Source organism: Aythya marila (genome assembly GCF_965140915.1).
Source record: "Aythya marila genome assembly, chromosome: 1".
Classification (NCBI taxonomy): domain Eukaryota; kingdom Metazoa; phylum Chordata; class Aves; order Anseriformes; family Anatidae; genus Aythya; species Aythya marila.
Window position 1 is genome coordinate 140726949 of NC_139042.1, and position 15700 is coordinate 140742648.

At 39.7% G+C, this 15700-nt stretch overlaps 1 protein-coding gene across 6 annotated transcripts in view; it reads left to right on the forward strand.

The window, feature by feature from the left end:
- EPS8 (EGFR pathway substrate 8, signaling adaptor) overlaps nucleotides 1-15700 on the forward strand; it is a 132415-nt gene that overhangs the window by 25606 nt on the left and 91109 nt on the right. For 2 of the 6 annotated variants that reach the window (XM_082768327.1, XM_082768325.1), the window contains exon 2: nucleotides 11605-11663. The exons of 3 other annotated variants lie outside the window; for them this stretch is intronic. The gene's annotated coding sequence lies outside the window, so the exon portion shown is untranslated. Of the gene's footprint in view, nucleotides 1-9560; nucleotides 9625-11604; nucleotides 11664-15700 lie in introns of those variants that run through there. One more of the 6 variants, XM_082768326.1, reaches the window with a different exon arrangement.

A 15700-nucleotide genomic window follows, 5' to 3' on the forward strand; every position in this document is an offset into this window, starting at 1 on the left:
TTCTTATAGGAAGGAATTAGTAGTTATGCTCTATTGGAATCAAAGTGTTTTCTTCTAAATGAATAGAGTGCCCCTAAGAAAATTGCTACCTTGTCCTTGTTGCAGACTAGTCAGACTTCAGATTCCTGAGTCTTCTTTTGACAAAAGCATGTGTTGCATTTTTATTAGATGTGATAGTTTTCCTAAAAGCTGGCTTATACATTATTTCAACTGCACTACTGGACTAATAAAAGCTATTACAAACATTGCTTTTCATAGTTGCATTGATTTATTTTTTGTTCTAGGATGATTTAACTTGTAACAGGGTATAGCAAACATCATTAAATTCTGATAAGCCAGTAATTCATAAAGTATAGGTCATACAAAAGATAATAATGAGTTCAAAGCCTGTGGTCAGTACCAGTGATGAAAGAGAAGAAAAATGATCATTTGGTGTTGAGTTGCATAACAGGTTGCTTTGAATTAGAGTGGAGGTTTTATTACCTTGATGGGTAATATCAGAAGGGACTGGAAAATGTCACTTATGGTACAGTGCTTTGATCCCAGAAGACTAGATGAACTCTTAGAACAGTGATGCTAATCAGGGAGAAGTTTAAAGGCATAGCTAAGAAATAGTATTTGAAAAAAAAAATGGAGAGATGAACCAAAAATCTTGGCATCCAGCTGTTCTGATAATGTGTCTGTACGTGATTCCTAGAGGAAGGATAGTGTGTACTGATGAGGAGTGTCTGGTTTTATGGAGTATAAACAATATGAATTGACATGCTTGAGAGTGGAAAAAAGTTTGATAAAAGTTTTAGGTGTTTCAGAGGTCAAGTTTGTAGTGTGCTCTATCTTCTCTTGAGATAAAAATTTCACAAATCCAAGTTTTGATATAGCTTGGAGCCAGCCTCAGATTACATCATGATGGGGAACCCTCACTCTGCTCCTCAGCTACAAAGATAAAATTATTGGCACTGAAACTGATTTATTACAACAGTCTGTACTTAAAATAACTTTTATTACTGTAGTGGCCATAGTGTGGTAAAAGTCCATGGGTGTATTGGTGAGGCATTTTACTTGTAGAAGTGATTTCAGAAGGCTGTATGACTTTTGTGCTTTCCTTGATATACCAGAAAAAATCAAGATCTTTCTGATGATGTAATTTCACAGAGTCGTAAGGTCAGGAAGGTCTGCTAAGTGCCTAGTTATAAATTTATACAGTCTAGAACAAGTCTGTAGCAATTCACTGTTCTTCTATTAGTTTTCTGCTTAACTGTCTTGTTACTGACTGCTCCTTCATGCTGCTTCCCCATCCTTCTTGTGAAGAGATTCTGTTTAGTTTTTCATAAAATTATATCATAGATCCTTTCTTTGTATCTCTAGAGGTCTCAAAAGACAAGTGAACTATAATAACAAATTTACACAAGGCAAGATTAGCAAGTTTTCTGAATAAGTTTCTTTGTTTGTGTAAGGCATTCTTTGCCTTTCTAAAAAGAACTGAAGGAACCTGACTTTTTAGGATACAGTGGGACAATAGCCTCAGTTGTTTCAGCTCTCATTGTACAAGAGGGCTACACTGTCTTTGCTTTAGAGGACAGCAGGTGTTCTGGTAGGCTCTAGTGCTGAGGTATGCAAAGGATGGATATTCTGTTTTTCTGCAGTCATGCGTATCCTTTTTGTTTCCCTGTTTCCATGAAATGTGATAAAATTGAACAAAAAAAGGCCATCAAGAAAAACCAGCAAAATTACTCTTCCCACTCGAGTTTCTGCTGTTCTAAGCACCTGTAGGAAACATTGTCCCCTCAGAAGCCAGAGGTAGGATGAAAGGAAAATAATGTTTTTAGGTAGTGCAGGAGAATGTAAACTCTCTTCATGGTGAATGGGGATATAATGGGTATTCTTGCCACAAGGAAATGCCTAGAAACAAGTAGGTGAAATGCTCTCTAAGTCACATTTGAATGTGTTAAGTCTGGGAATGGAGCACTGAGTGCTGTGCTCTGAACACCCCTCAGAGCAACCTTTCTCCTCCCCCTTCCCTCCCCTCTTGAAAAAAAGAAAGAAAATTATATTTCTTAGTACTTCTTCCAAAATCACATGTAATACCTCCCACACATCTTTTAAGCTGCATCAGTCCTTGCCAAAGATCTGAGAGTTGATGCAGTTTTTAAGAGCGTTCACAATCGTATAATCTCTTTGCAGGAGCAGGAAGAGAATTTGTGCTCAAGCTACTGTCATCCTTGTGTATGTTTCCCACTGTGATATCCTATATGCACATCCTTTTAAAGTCTGTAGATTATTTTATTCAAATACTATTAATCTTCCTGAAAAATATGCTTCTCTCAGTATTGTTTGTTTACTGTATGCATGTATTTAAAGACAAATATGTCTATTGTAGTATTAGCAAGAAATCCTGGGTCCGTTGAAATTTAAGACTAACTGGATATTGACTTAGCAGTGTGAATCTTCTAATATTAATCTTTCTTTACTTAAATTTAAAAGAGGATAATTTTAGAAACGCTACTGAGATGTGCCTTTCAGTTAGGAAAACTGGGGTTCTGTATATGAATATATGTGCTAGTTAACTTTTACACACTTGAATTTATAAGTAGACACAAGTTGGATGTATGAAAATAACTTTTTTAAAACCTGAGACTAATATATGTGTTTTGTTTTGTTTTGTTTTTTTTTAACCATTTGAAAATAGAATAAAAGTGGCAATGATTGCTTTTGAAATGATTACACCTGATACTTGCATGGCTCGAAACCTAAACATTGTGGCAGGAGGAACCTAAAAATAAAATAGATTTCATTGTTCACCCTGCAAGAAGTTGAAGCTGGGAAAAAGGCAAGAGTAGACAAGTAAACAGTCACTAAAACTGTTTATCACTGAGCTAATAATCCAAGCCTGTCATTATTGTACAGCCAAAACCAGGGAAGATAAAAGAATTCAAAGAGCAGTAAAAATGATAATTAAAAAAAAAAAAAAAAAAAAAAAAAGCAAAACTGAAACACTTCTGAACCTCTGCAGATGGACGATTTTTAGAAATCTGACTCAGATTTAGGAAACTGTATTAATATAAGTAACATGAGATATTACTTGTAGCTCTGTTGCCCTTCTATCAGGGCTTCCATCTTTCTTGTAAAATCACCACCTCTCCCTGATATCTCCTTCATGGTTTGGGGGGGAATTTATTGGTCTCTTTAGGATGACTCTTCTCTGTGGGATTGTAGAGCAGTTTTGAAATGCTGTTGTTAAGTATAATCTTTTAACAAGTGTCTGACATCTTTAAATACCCAAGTCTTAAGGAGGACTTAAGTACAAACCACTATAGCAATAATAATTAACAAATATTTGATTGCTTCAAGTTCTTTTACCTGTGGAATGTCAGCATGCTGCACATCTTATCTCCACTTTCTCAAACTGTTCTAGGATTCATCAAGAGAATGGAATGAAAAAAAGGAATGAATGGATTACAGCCATTCAGAATGCAATGGAGAAATGGTTTAAAAAAATAATAGTAAGAGTTGGAAAAAACAACAACAAGAACAACAAAAACCTTCCAGGCTATTGCTGTTTTCACAAAGCAGCTGTGGTCCAGATCTGTTCAGGTAGCCAGTTCTCCTCACTTTTAGGAGTACGTCTGTGCTCTCTTAGGATGAAGCAATGCCAAATTAATTGAATTGTTTTCTTTCATGAATTCATGAAGCAGATCTGGCTAGGCCATGCTTACTTGGATTAAATACAAGCAAAAATAAAGCTCGCGTTGGTTCAGGAAGTTTATTTTGTGGTTCTTTAGAGGAGAACATTCTGTCCCCTCTTTGCAAAACCAATACAAACAGTGTCTTGGCACAGACACTATTCTTTGTAGATACCTTACTTTAAATTATCTCTTGGTTATTTTGCAAGATTAAGTGTCACAGTTCCTGTTTCCTGGATGAATTCTGCCTGATATAATTGTGCTTTCACTTTGTAAGTCACATTTACGGATTCAGATGAACAACACAAATCCTCTAAACACTATTTGAGACCTGCTGATGAGAAATGCTTAGAAATGGTGACTATAAATTGTAGGAGAGTAAACACTGTTTATAAAATAGCACTATTGAAGAAGTGTTTATATCTCATTGTAGAAGTGATCATGTAAATGTCTTATGACTCATTACTGGAAAAAAGCTGTGGAAGTATAGAGTAGCAGTAAAACATCTATTGCGAGGGATTTTTCTTTATCAGGTAGTTAAGGAATTGCATGCAAGTTTTGTGGTAAGATGTCCTTTTAACTTTTGTATAATGTGATTTTTTATTTTTTTTTTTTAACAAGAGTATTACTAAGCTACTTCGGCTTGCTATCTAAAGGAGTATGGAGGACAATGCATTTCATGTGCTTATATTAACTGTTTCTCACATGTGAGAATTTGGCATGCACTGCTGGAATTGAGTGAGAGTGGGGAAAGAAGTGTGCAGTGCAGCCTTAATTAAACAGTGAGAAATCTCTAGTGCCCTCTTTTGATAATATATTCAGTGGAGCCAATTAGTGTGGGTCTTGAGTGATGTTGATAGGTTATTGAACTGATTCTTCAAGTGGCCGTAACTCCTACTGACTTGAGCTCATACTAGAAGGGAAATGAAAGATGTCATATAATTTGTAGGAAGCAGTACTACTTGTAGTAAGCAATATTCCCAGAGAGTGAAAAAAGCAAGCGCATATGCTATCTGAACAAATCTCTGCTGTAACAGCTTTGAAGTGAGGTGAAGTTTTACACACACATCTGGATGTAATTTTTGACAAAGAGCTATATTTAAAAACAAACAAACAAAACTCCTAAACTTTGCATTTCCCTACATTTAAATCCAAAAAGTATAATGTTTTGATTGTCATGTCAGTCTTATATCTTTTAGCAAAGCCTTTTTCTTATAATTAAGGGAGCATCAATTTTTCCAATTGATGGCAAGTCCAATCTGAACCACCCACACAATTATTTCATCCTTCCATCCCCCCATCATTATCTGATATTTTGTTTGCACAGTCATTATTCATTAACTGTGCTCATGTCCAGGGCTGCGAAGAGCAAAATAACATTAGCAAGGTGGAACTTGGAGAATCCCCACTGAAATCCATTTTTTCCTTTACTGTCTTTTATTGACTTTCAAATGAGAATCTCAAAACCTGTCACAAATTTTTGAGATAAGGAGCTTTGAAACAATGCATATAGTATTTTTATGGTACTTCCTTTTCTTAGCAGAGTTCTCTAGTTCTTCCAAACTGCTCAGAAGAATTGAATTCTGAGTAGGAAGTTACTGAGATCAAAAATAACTATTTGAAAAAAAAAAAAAAGAGGTGTACTTGTGTGTGTGTGTGTGTGTATATATATGCATACTGTCAAGTCTATTCCTATGTCTCAGAGATTTGTAGATAAGCCTGTTTGGCTTAGAGGTAACCTTTTCCTCTTGGCTGTATCCTCAAGAAGCTGAGTCTGTCCCCTTGCCCGTATGAAATACAGAGGCCCCCACATAAAGGTCTCACAGTGATTGCTGTTGAGGCTCTTTTGGTACGTATGGTGTTTTTCAAACCTTGATCTTGATTCTTTGGAAACTACCGTCAGCCCTCTCACACCGACCAAGGGTATTGGTAGGCACTGAATGTGCTAGTAACAGTACCTGGCTCTTAGACTTCTCCTCATCACCTGCCCTCATATTTTATTTAGAGGGCTGTCACCGTTATCTGTGTTTTGCTAGGGAGAAAATGCTCATAGAGAGGTTGAGGGTCTTGCACGAGGCCAGTGAGCTGGGAAAGGCCCAGGCTAGTACTGGGAAATGATGTATTGATGGAGGGCAGTCTGTGCTGCCTCACTGTGTTGTGCCAGTGTGTCGTCATTTCTTCAAATTAGGCTGATGTCAAACTTCAACTTGATTTGAAGTATGTTGAGCAGGTTCACTAAGTTATGAATTGCCTAGCTTTCCTTGAAACACTAAAATTTTAAATTTTTAACAGAATTAGGTGATTACCAGGTAAACTCTTGCTGTATGTTAGTAAGCAACTTGATAAAGTTCAGTATATGAGCTGATTGAATATGCTATTTTATATGTTAATATGGAACTGTTGGATCAATTCAGATTGACTGAATTGTCCTGTTGCCGCCTGCCCTGTCACTGGATTGACCTGCTGCAGCTTCTTCCTAATTCTGCACTCTCTGTTGCTATATCAAATCGATTTCTACATTTTAATTACTTTCAATTGGATTTACCTTAAAATGGAAAACACCAGTGCAGAATTGGCCCTGTAAGAGAGGAGGGTATGGGATCTCTCACAGAATTGGAATAATATCATAATGATCTTCCAAAGAGAGTAACTCATAAGAAAATACAACTGCAAATAACCACAGGTTTGGTAAAATGTGAAAGACTGCTCAGCCTTTGGGATGGTTCACCTATGAAGCAAGAAGCAACTTGTACGTACAACTTGTTGGAAGAAAGTGTTGGATGTGACTAAAGAAATGAAGTAGAAAAGAACTAAATGCATCTGAAATGTTGAATGCCAGATTCAGTATTGAGGGGTAGCATAAATTTGTGGAGAAAATGGGAGTATCGTAACGGTCACCTCTAAAAATAAATGATTAAGTAAAAACCTAGTGTTTGCTCTCTTCTCCTTCCTCTGCCTCTAGCCTTGGCTTTCGCATTATTCTTCCTTTCCTGAATTCTCTGTTCCTAAGCACCCCAGGGGCTCCTGCCCTACTGGTTTGTGGGGAGTTTTTCGACTTTTTTTTTCTCCTCAGTCCCAACACATTTTGTGCCATCTGCCTCCCATAGGGTCCAAGGTGGCTGCTGGTGCCTGGTGAGATCCATCCTCAAACTGTGTTTGACAGTAGAATTTAGCGTGGAGGTTGTCTGGGCATCTTGACTGTGAAGTTTCTGTTTGCTGTATGGAAGATTTCTTTTTGATATTACTTGTGTTTAGAAAGTTCCTGTGTTTGAAAGCAGTGGATGAACTCCAGTGGAGATGTACTTCTCTCACTCATGCAGCAATGGGAAACCAGGCTTTTAAGAGGTCAGTGTTTAGCAAGTCCAATAGATTGCATAATGCACAGCGGAATTGCTAAGCTGAACCTGTTTCCCCTCTATTTTTCCAGTGATTTGTCCTTTTGGGCAGCTGTCTTCTTAGTGCCTCTGGAGAGACCTCGGCCACTCATACTGAGTGGGCAGTGGCAGGGGCAGCACCTCCGAGGCTGCAGTGTGAGTCCCAGGCATGCGGCGTTTGCACAAGTGGTCACTGGCGAGTTGCACCTAAGTGCAGCTTCTCTCTCTTTCTGTCTCTTTAATAACTGTCGCCTTTTAGCAAATTGTGAGTTTCTGGATGCAAAGACTTGCCTTTCTTCCTTGTTTGTTCCCGGGAGGGAACTGATGAGCTGAGAGAAAATGAGACTGAGCCAGACTACTAGCTAATCTTAGGAAATCCTTACGCTTTGTTTGTATGTTTATGGATTATTACTTTTTCCTCTCCCTCCATGAAATGAGTAACATCCTGATTGAGGCCAAACTTTGAATCTGTAGCAGTTGGTGTGTCATGCTAGGCAGTATCACAGTACCTTTTTAATCAGAGGAGATTTCATACCCTGTGCCTTAGCACTTCATAGCCTGAAAATACAAGCTGTGGGGCTCTGATAACAGAAGTAGTGACTGGCTACTGTCAGCATGAGGATGATTAAAAATGAGTGTGTGAGTGAGCTTGTTCACTCCCTATCCAGCTGAATAGAAAATGAAACTCTCCAAAGCCTTTTATGTAAGTGTGTGGGTTGTTTTTTTTCCTATGTAAATCTCTGTGTGGCTGTGCACAGACAAACTTCATCCCCAGCTTCCTTTTGAAGCTGTTTTGTAAAGAAAGACTATACTTGTTTTGACCTTTGAAGCGTGATCCTGTCTTCAGTTCAATACTACATGTACCCTCTCTGCAAAAGATAATAGCTGGCAATTTCTTTTTGAGGGGAAGGTGGTTTCCAGTCGGTTTCTCCCATCTGTGATTTTCTTTTTCTTCATAAAACAATGGCAATCTGCTTCTTCCAGCAGCTGAAATGCTGTGATTCTTTGACAGCAAATGTGTGGAGTGCTGCCTTGCACCTTGTAACACCCTGCTTTATTTAAGACACTGTCATGCTGTGTTGACTGCTGTCTTCCCAGTAGTGTTGCACCAAGGAATTATTAATCAGATGCAGCCTGGTCTGCAAAACACACGTTCACTATTAAAAACAACGTTTGTGCCCTTAGCTATTGCTAATGACTCAAACATCTCTGAGAAACCTGAGGTGAAGTAGATGCTCTGTACGTGGATAGAGTCCTTTTAAAGTATCAGTACGATACAGCACAGCATCAGATACTAAATCTCCATATGAGTATCAGATTTGAGGATTGTTGCTTTAGGCAGAAGTTTAAAGTCATCTTTTTCAGAAGACAGGAGTTCCTGGTAAGGATGGGCACAGAGAGGGAAATATACCATGGGCTCTTATCCAGGTCCTTCAGATTTTTACTATGTTGTTATGAGTGCTCCTTGGAATATTTGGACAAAAATCTTGGAGGTTGGTGCTGGACTGAGATGTATGTGCTAACTTGATTAACTTGAAAATGACTTTGGCCTGAAAAGTCATCAGTGTAATTCTGGCTTTATGCTGGAGGAGGCAGAGACAGAACAAGGAACTCAATTATGTTATTTCAAGGTCCACTCGTTTATTAAACCAGGCTAAAACCAGTATGTTTTAATTAACGGAAAGTTTGGGAAAACAGATTTTGTGCTATTGTAAAGTAGCCATTGTATTTTTGCAAGTTACAAGATATGTGCCCTTAGGTTCACCTCACTCATTACTGCTGTTCCTCCTGCTTCAATGCAAGCATAACAGCTGCTGTCTTGGGAACCACTTAAGGTGTATACACTTGCTTGATACTGCTCCAGAACTCTGAATGCCAGAGCTTAAATAATACAACAACCTCAGCTGTAACTCTGGCAACCTTTAAGGGAAAAGTTCTTAAAATTGTTGCAATTGATTTTCTGGGTGCATAGAAATACAGGAAGCAAGATAGCAATTGAAGTGGTGCTTTTATTTAAAACTGCTGTCACTTGGGTAGATGCACTTTCTTTTCACCAGTAACTATTTTCAACCATTAGAAATACGAGACCATGAATTTAACAGAAGTCTAATCCTTTCAAGTAGATAAAATTATTCTTGTGCAGCTCAGTGGAAGCATGTCTGTGTTTTGGTAAGGAAGGTCCCATGATCATGAGTAGCTGCTGGCTGTCACATCTGTGATCCCAGTCTGTTTCCCAAGCCCGAATGCTGGCTTGAATGGGGGAGAAGCAAAAATCTTTGCTTCCCTATGGCAGGGGTGGGAAAGCATCTCTGTGTGAAGTTATGTCTTTTGAAGACCAAGATCATCAGGAAGGTACGTTGAAAACTCATTGCACAAATAAAGATCGAGTCAGCCAACGCCTGCTTATCACGTCAAGTAGTGATTACACCGTGACGTAAATCACTGGGTGCTATAAATAGGGTTGCCTGTGACTGCACTTTAGAAATGTGTGTGAGTTCAAATGTAGTTTCTTTCTTCCCTGAGAGCAGTAGTAATGCTGTGGGCCTAGAGCTTCAGCTGCAGCGTACGTGGTGAGTGTCCTGCAGTTTGGGTTAGGCTGTTTTGCTTTCTGCTTTAACCCCCCCCCCGTTGTAATCTTTATCTGTAACTAGAATTTTCTCAAAACTTTCTCAAAAACTTTTTTTTTTTTATTGATCATGTTTTTGTATTCATAAAGCTTTTTCTTTATGCATCCTTTTGTGTCAGCTGTATTAAATCGAGGTGATTGGCTAATACAAGTATTGAAGAACCAGGTAGATGAACCTCCTGCCTCAGCTCAGCACAGGTGCTGGTTGTTATTGAGGTGCTGAAACACCAAACCCCTCAAGCCTGCAAGTCAGTAATGATCAGCTATCAATGAGTACTTTGAAATGTTACAAAAATATTAGCTTAAGCAGTTGATTTGAACAAATCAAAACACTTTTGTTAGCCTATGTTTTGCTTGGCTCCATGGAATTGCTGAAGCTAGTTCAGTAGTTCTGAATGCTTCATCACAGCAAAATAGAACGTAATTCCTGATGGGAGTGAGATTTCACCTCCTCTTAACTGCTCCAATTACCTTTATTTTGCATTTTAAAAAATATTCCTAAGAACTATTATGTGTGTGGTTATTTTTGTTCTTTTTTTTTTTTTTTCTTCTTCTTATGATCCTGTATTTCAAAACACGTTTACTCTCTGTTTTACATCCTAAAGTTAGGGAAGGCTTTCTCCCATGAAGACATTCAAGACCTGGCTGTTCATGGGGGGGATTTGCCTTTGGAGAAGTACGGAAATGTGGGCATTGCAAGTGCTATCCTCGCCTGTGGTGCAGGTGCTGCCTCCCGTGTGCCCTGCTGCAGGCGAAGGATTGGTATCACAAGTGAGAGACCCGCTGCTTGCAGGGTGTCGACAACTTGTCATTACAGTGTTTCATCTCCTGCTTTGTGGCTGAAAAGGTTTAGAAACAATCATAATCTCTTTCCTGTGGTGACTTGGGGAAAGGTTTTGGTTTGTTCCTTATAGGCTCAGGGAGAGAAGAGAGACTCCACTTTTCGTTTCTGCTGAGTTAACAGTTATTTTTACCTTCTAGGTCAGACTTTCTTAACCTACCCAGAGCCATTAAGCTCCTGGGGAGGGAGAGTGGACGTGAAGAAAAGGAGCAGCAGGAGGGGGGTTGAGGAGAAGGAAGAAATGGTAGTTAAACAGGTTTGGGTTTTGCTCACAGGTGTGGTGTTTACCTTCCAGCAGCTATTTCTAGTACATAGGGAAGGTGAGGTGTTGGTAGGTATGTGTAAGCGTGTGACATTTGCCCAGCCATGTGGCAAGGTGAGGTTGCACATGAGTTGGTTCTTCCCATCCCTTGTAACAGGGGCTGTAAAAAAGATGTTTTTGTTTAATGTGTAACCCTGTCTGTTCTCTGCTTTGGGCGTGCATGCTGAGCTGATGAAAATTAAATTAGCAATGAGATCCAATTACATCAAAACAAAAGCAAGCAAGCAAGCCCCCCGTGGGGCGCAGGCAGGGAAGCACCCTTCCTCCTCGCTCCCTGAGGAAGGCACCTCTCAGGGCTGGTGCCTGCCCATGTTTTGGGAGATTCCTGTGGCAATGAGCAGCCTTCATGGAGGGCCTGAGGGTGAGCGTGCACCTGACTTACTTCTCCTGTGTGAAACAAGCTGCCCGTCACGCAGCACCAGAGCATGTGTTCAGGCAGCGGTCCTCCTGCTCCCCAGGATGAGTCAAGAAACAAAGCTGTTGTCGTAGAGCTAGTCGTTGACATGATCTTCACCCAGTGCTCATACCCAGTGCATTGCGTTACTTCCATTACTAGCAGGGGCTGGGTGTGATGGCAGGGAGGTGTGCATGGACATGGACAGGGAGTTGCAGGCCAGCTGAGACACCCTGCTTGCGCAAGCTGGTGATACCAAGCATGAGGAAGGCTAGCAGGGATGGGAGTACGCTAACAAGGGTGCTCTGCAGAAGGAAAGAGGGAAATGCTATTTATCTGAAAGGTGGTTTTATTTTTTTTCCCCTAGTGTTGCAAAGATTACATTTTCTGTACTGAGAGAGAAAAAGAACTAGGAATTGCCTGCATGTAAGTATTGTTTCTTCTTAACCTCCTTTTATCAATAAATACTAAAACCAAATATGAAATTCATTGCAGTTCAAAATATATAATTATTTTTCATTAGTATATAAATCTAAGGTAACTGCATTCTAATACAAAAGTGCAAATAAGAATACATGTAGGAGTATTTTACGTGAGGTGTGTGTACTTTCAATTGTGTGTGTACTTCAATTTCAGTGAAGTCTCACTGTTACAAGTATAGTTTGAGGGTACAGTTATTTGAAAGTGTTATGAATATTACTTGTAGGTAAAGAAATGCCTTCAAGAAGGTCCTGGAAATTTTGATTGATTTCAAGCATTGCTGCTAGGCTGAGAATAACAAGCATTTTTTTTTCACCAAAATACATTCCTGCTTCTCTGACCTATACATTTTCCCCCACTAGAAAACCCAGTGGAGCTGATAGGAATGAATTCCCACCTGAGGCAGCTCTCGGAGAATTTCCTTCCCTGTGCATTGCCTGTGTTTCCAAAGTTGGCAAAGTTGCGCTGTACATAATTTCTAGGAAGTGCCTAAGAAAAACTGAGTCACTGGGGATGATCTGGAGGCCATGACAAACACAGTGAAGTTAAAGTGTCTAAGTGTGCTGCATATTTCCTGAATTAAAAAAAAAAAAAAAAGTGTGAATTATTCAGTTCTGTGTCAGCTCCCCATCTCTTTAATAGGAAGAATCATGCTTGGTGGTTACACCTGTGAGGCTAAACGCTTTGAAGGTTGTCTTGTATCTTGACTGAAGCAGTAGCAGAGGATCACAGAGGAAGAAGAAGACATTGCAAAAGCAGTAAGGCCTCTCCTAGTACTCAAAGCAAAGCCGAGGAAGGCAGAGCATATGGCCCCATGCAGACCCGACAGGACTTCATGCTGGTTGAGAGCACCTGGGGAGGTGACCTCCTCTCCCTCCTGCAGTGTTTTGAAGCTTGTCATCTTCAGGCTTCCACCAGCACAATTTAAACACACTGTCAGCTCCTTTCAGTGGCTCACTTAGTTAAAAACTTCCTTCAGTGAGAATATATTTAATTATGTCTTCTAATACATTATTTGAGATTCTCACCTGGCATTCTGAGAATCTGGAGAATGCCACTAATAGAGTGGAGCCAGCATTAACAGGAATACATTAACAGCAGTACCATGTTCATGTTTTCTTACCAACTGATGTATTCTCCAAGGCTAATGCTGTACCTCCCCTACTTCTTTGAATTCATTTGTTCCATTTCAGTTCATTCTTTTGAAATACTTTGTGATGAATGGGTTCACTTTACAAGCCTGTGATCAGCAGCAGCTGTTCATAGTCATGGTTTAAATTGAATCCATCTGTCAGTGGGCTCTTTAAAGTGTGAATTTCACATTATCAGGAGACCTGGTAACAACAGGGCAGTATCTAGGTGTTGTTTGCCAAAAAGGATGGGCGGGGGGGGGGAGAGAAAGTGAAGTGTCCTGGGATGGGCTCTGGGATACCCTTTCAGTTTCCTCTGTTGTGCTATGCTGAAGCCTGGGGAGAGGAGAGCTAAATGGCTGCAAGTAGTATTTTTGTGCTGATGTATGGATAGGTGTTCAGAAGTAGGTTGTATAAACTAATAGGGAGATGAACCATGGTTAGCTTTCTAGAAACCATATGCAGTGCTGCTGGCTGCTTTTTTTTTTTTTTTTTTTTTTTGTCCCGACACTTTGATGAACTTCTATCACCAGCTCTTCCTTATTTGTTTGTAGCATTGGGGTAGATCAGTGTTCTTCAGAGGGATCACAGAATCACAGAATTTCTAGGTTGGAAGAGACCTCAAGATCATCGAGTCCAACCTCTGACCTAACACTAACAGTCCTCCACTAAACCATATTCCTAAGCTGTACATCTAAATGTCTTTTAAAGACCTCCAGGGATGGTGACTCCACCACTTCCCTGGGCAGTCCGTTCCAATGTCTAAAAACCCTTTCGGATGAGCTAAAGAGATGTGGCTTATTCAAATCAGCAAAAGGAGTCAATGCTTCCTTTTTTGCCCCAGCACATGTACATCATTTCTTAGTTTTGTTTGTACCTAGAGGAGGGGGGAGCATATCTGCTAAGGCTGCGTTGCAAAATGCATTTATGGCAATGTTAGAAAACGACAAATGGCCACTCACTGACTGCATTCATTGTTCTCCTAACTTAATGTAAAGGCTTCGGTGCTTAATAATGGTCTTAGTAAGTTGCATAGTGGGTATGAAACCCAGCTGATTCTTGGACTGCAGCCTTCTGGTCTTACCCGCAGGTAACTTCTGATGTTTTCCTTCTCTCCAGTTTCTTCCTCATCAAGACTATAGTGGGAGGACTGGATTGTGCTGTGGTATGCGCATAGATCTATGGAAAAGCATTTGTTACCAACCAAATTTTACTCACCACAAAATACCAAATTTTTAGCAAAGCATGTAATTTTTATTATATCGTTTCATTTTAGAAGGGACAGCCTTCTTTGCAGGGTCAAAACAGCACAGCCTCTTCTGCTACTGAAAAATCTCCTATTTCATAATAGAAGGATCATATGTTATTTCTAGTCTCAGGGCTCTGGCTGGTCTCTAGCTGCAAAGGGTACCTTTTATCAGTCAGGTAAATGTTGTCTGCGGACAGTCTCACACTTATGGGAGGCTTCATGCAGTGGTTTAAGTCCACACGTGTTTCTTCAGCAGCTCAGGAGGCTCTGGTACAAGCTTCTTGTTCTCTGTTTTACCATTGTGGTCTCTGAGCATCACTGGACAACAGCACAGCTGCCTCACCACTGCATTCTTAGCATAAGTGCCAAATCAGCATTTTAATTAACACTAAATTCAATTCTGGCAGAAGTACAGAGAAGGGTAAAACAAAACATCGAAACAAAAAAACACCCAGATTGGCTTTGTAAGCTTGCAATTGTCACTTGATGCTAGCACAGTATCTTTGAAATGAAGTGCCCATTCTTGTGTGAACAGAGAAGAATGTTGTAGTTTTTCTTCAATATATAGAAAATAGTACTGTATATACCAGAACCCGTTACTGCTGTGCACCTGATAAATACAGATGATTTTTTTTTTTTTTTAAATAGCAACTCATTAATGTGTTCCACATGGAGATGGTGCGAATTGCACATTGAGTGAAGAGATTGATTGATGTTGGCTTATGTTAAGAAAATATGGCTGGCAGAAGGAGTCAATACATGCTCTTTTTTTTCCCCTTGAAATGTATTGTTTTTCCTGCATGTGTTTAATCAGAGAACTTAGCTGGGGAATGTAATTGCTTTAGAGCTGACAATACCTTGTTATCTTCCTTTAAAATCCTTAGTAGTGTTAAAATATGGTTATTAAGATCTGGTACTCATTTGAATGCCTGCTTTGACGTTGGATTATAAACACACAGTATCTGTAAATTAGCTGCAGGCAAAGAGCAATCATTCAGTTCTTCGTCATTTAATCTCATAAAGACTAAAAGTTGTGCACCACTCAGCAAGTAAAAAACCTTTATCTGCAAGCCCTTGGACAAATAGGTGTCCTTCCACATAGCTGTTGAGCGGAAGTAGCTCAGAAAAGCCTTCGTAACCAAATGGCTGGGGCTGGCTAAGGAGTGCAGCAGTGCTGTCGTGGAGTGTGCTGGCTTCTGATTTAAGTTTTTCGAACTTCACAAGTTGGGCCTGAACAGAGGGAATTGGCAGGAGAGCAGAGGGGAAAACTTCCCCTTCCTGCTTGCAAATGTGGGAGCGAACATGAGGAGCATTGAAAGGCATTGGCAGGGTATGCCAGGCCCACAGAGTTGGAGAGGTAGCAGAGCTGTCTAAGGAATTAAATGCTCAATATCTTTTCTAGACTGTACTGACAAACAGGATGAAGTGGCTTTCTTTTGTGTTTGTTTTAAACAGGTTCTTTTCCTCTTACTTTTACAAATATTTCCTAAACAAACAAACAACAAAAAACAAACAAACAAAAGAAACAAAAAATCCTAACAGTACTTCAGCACCATGATAAATTTTAAACAGAAATGCTGATTGGTCTGTGCTATCTTTGTGTA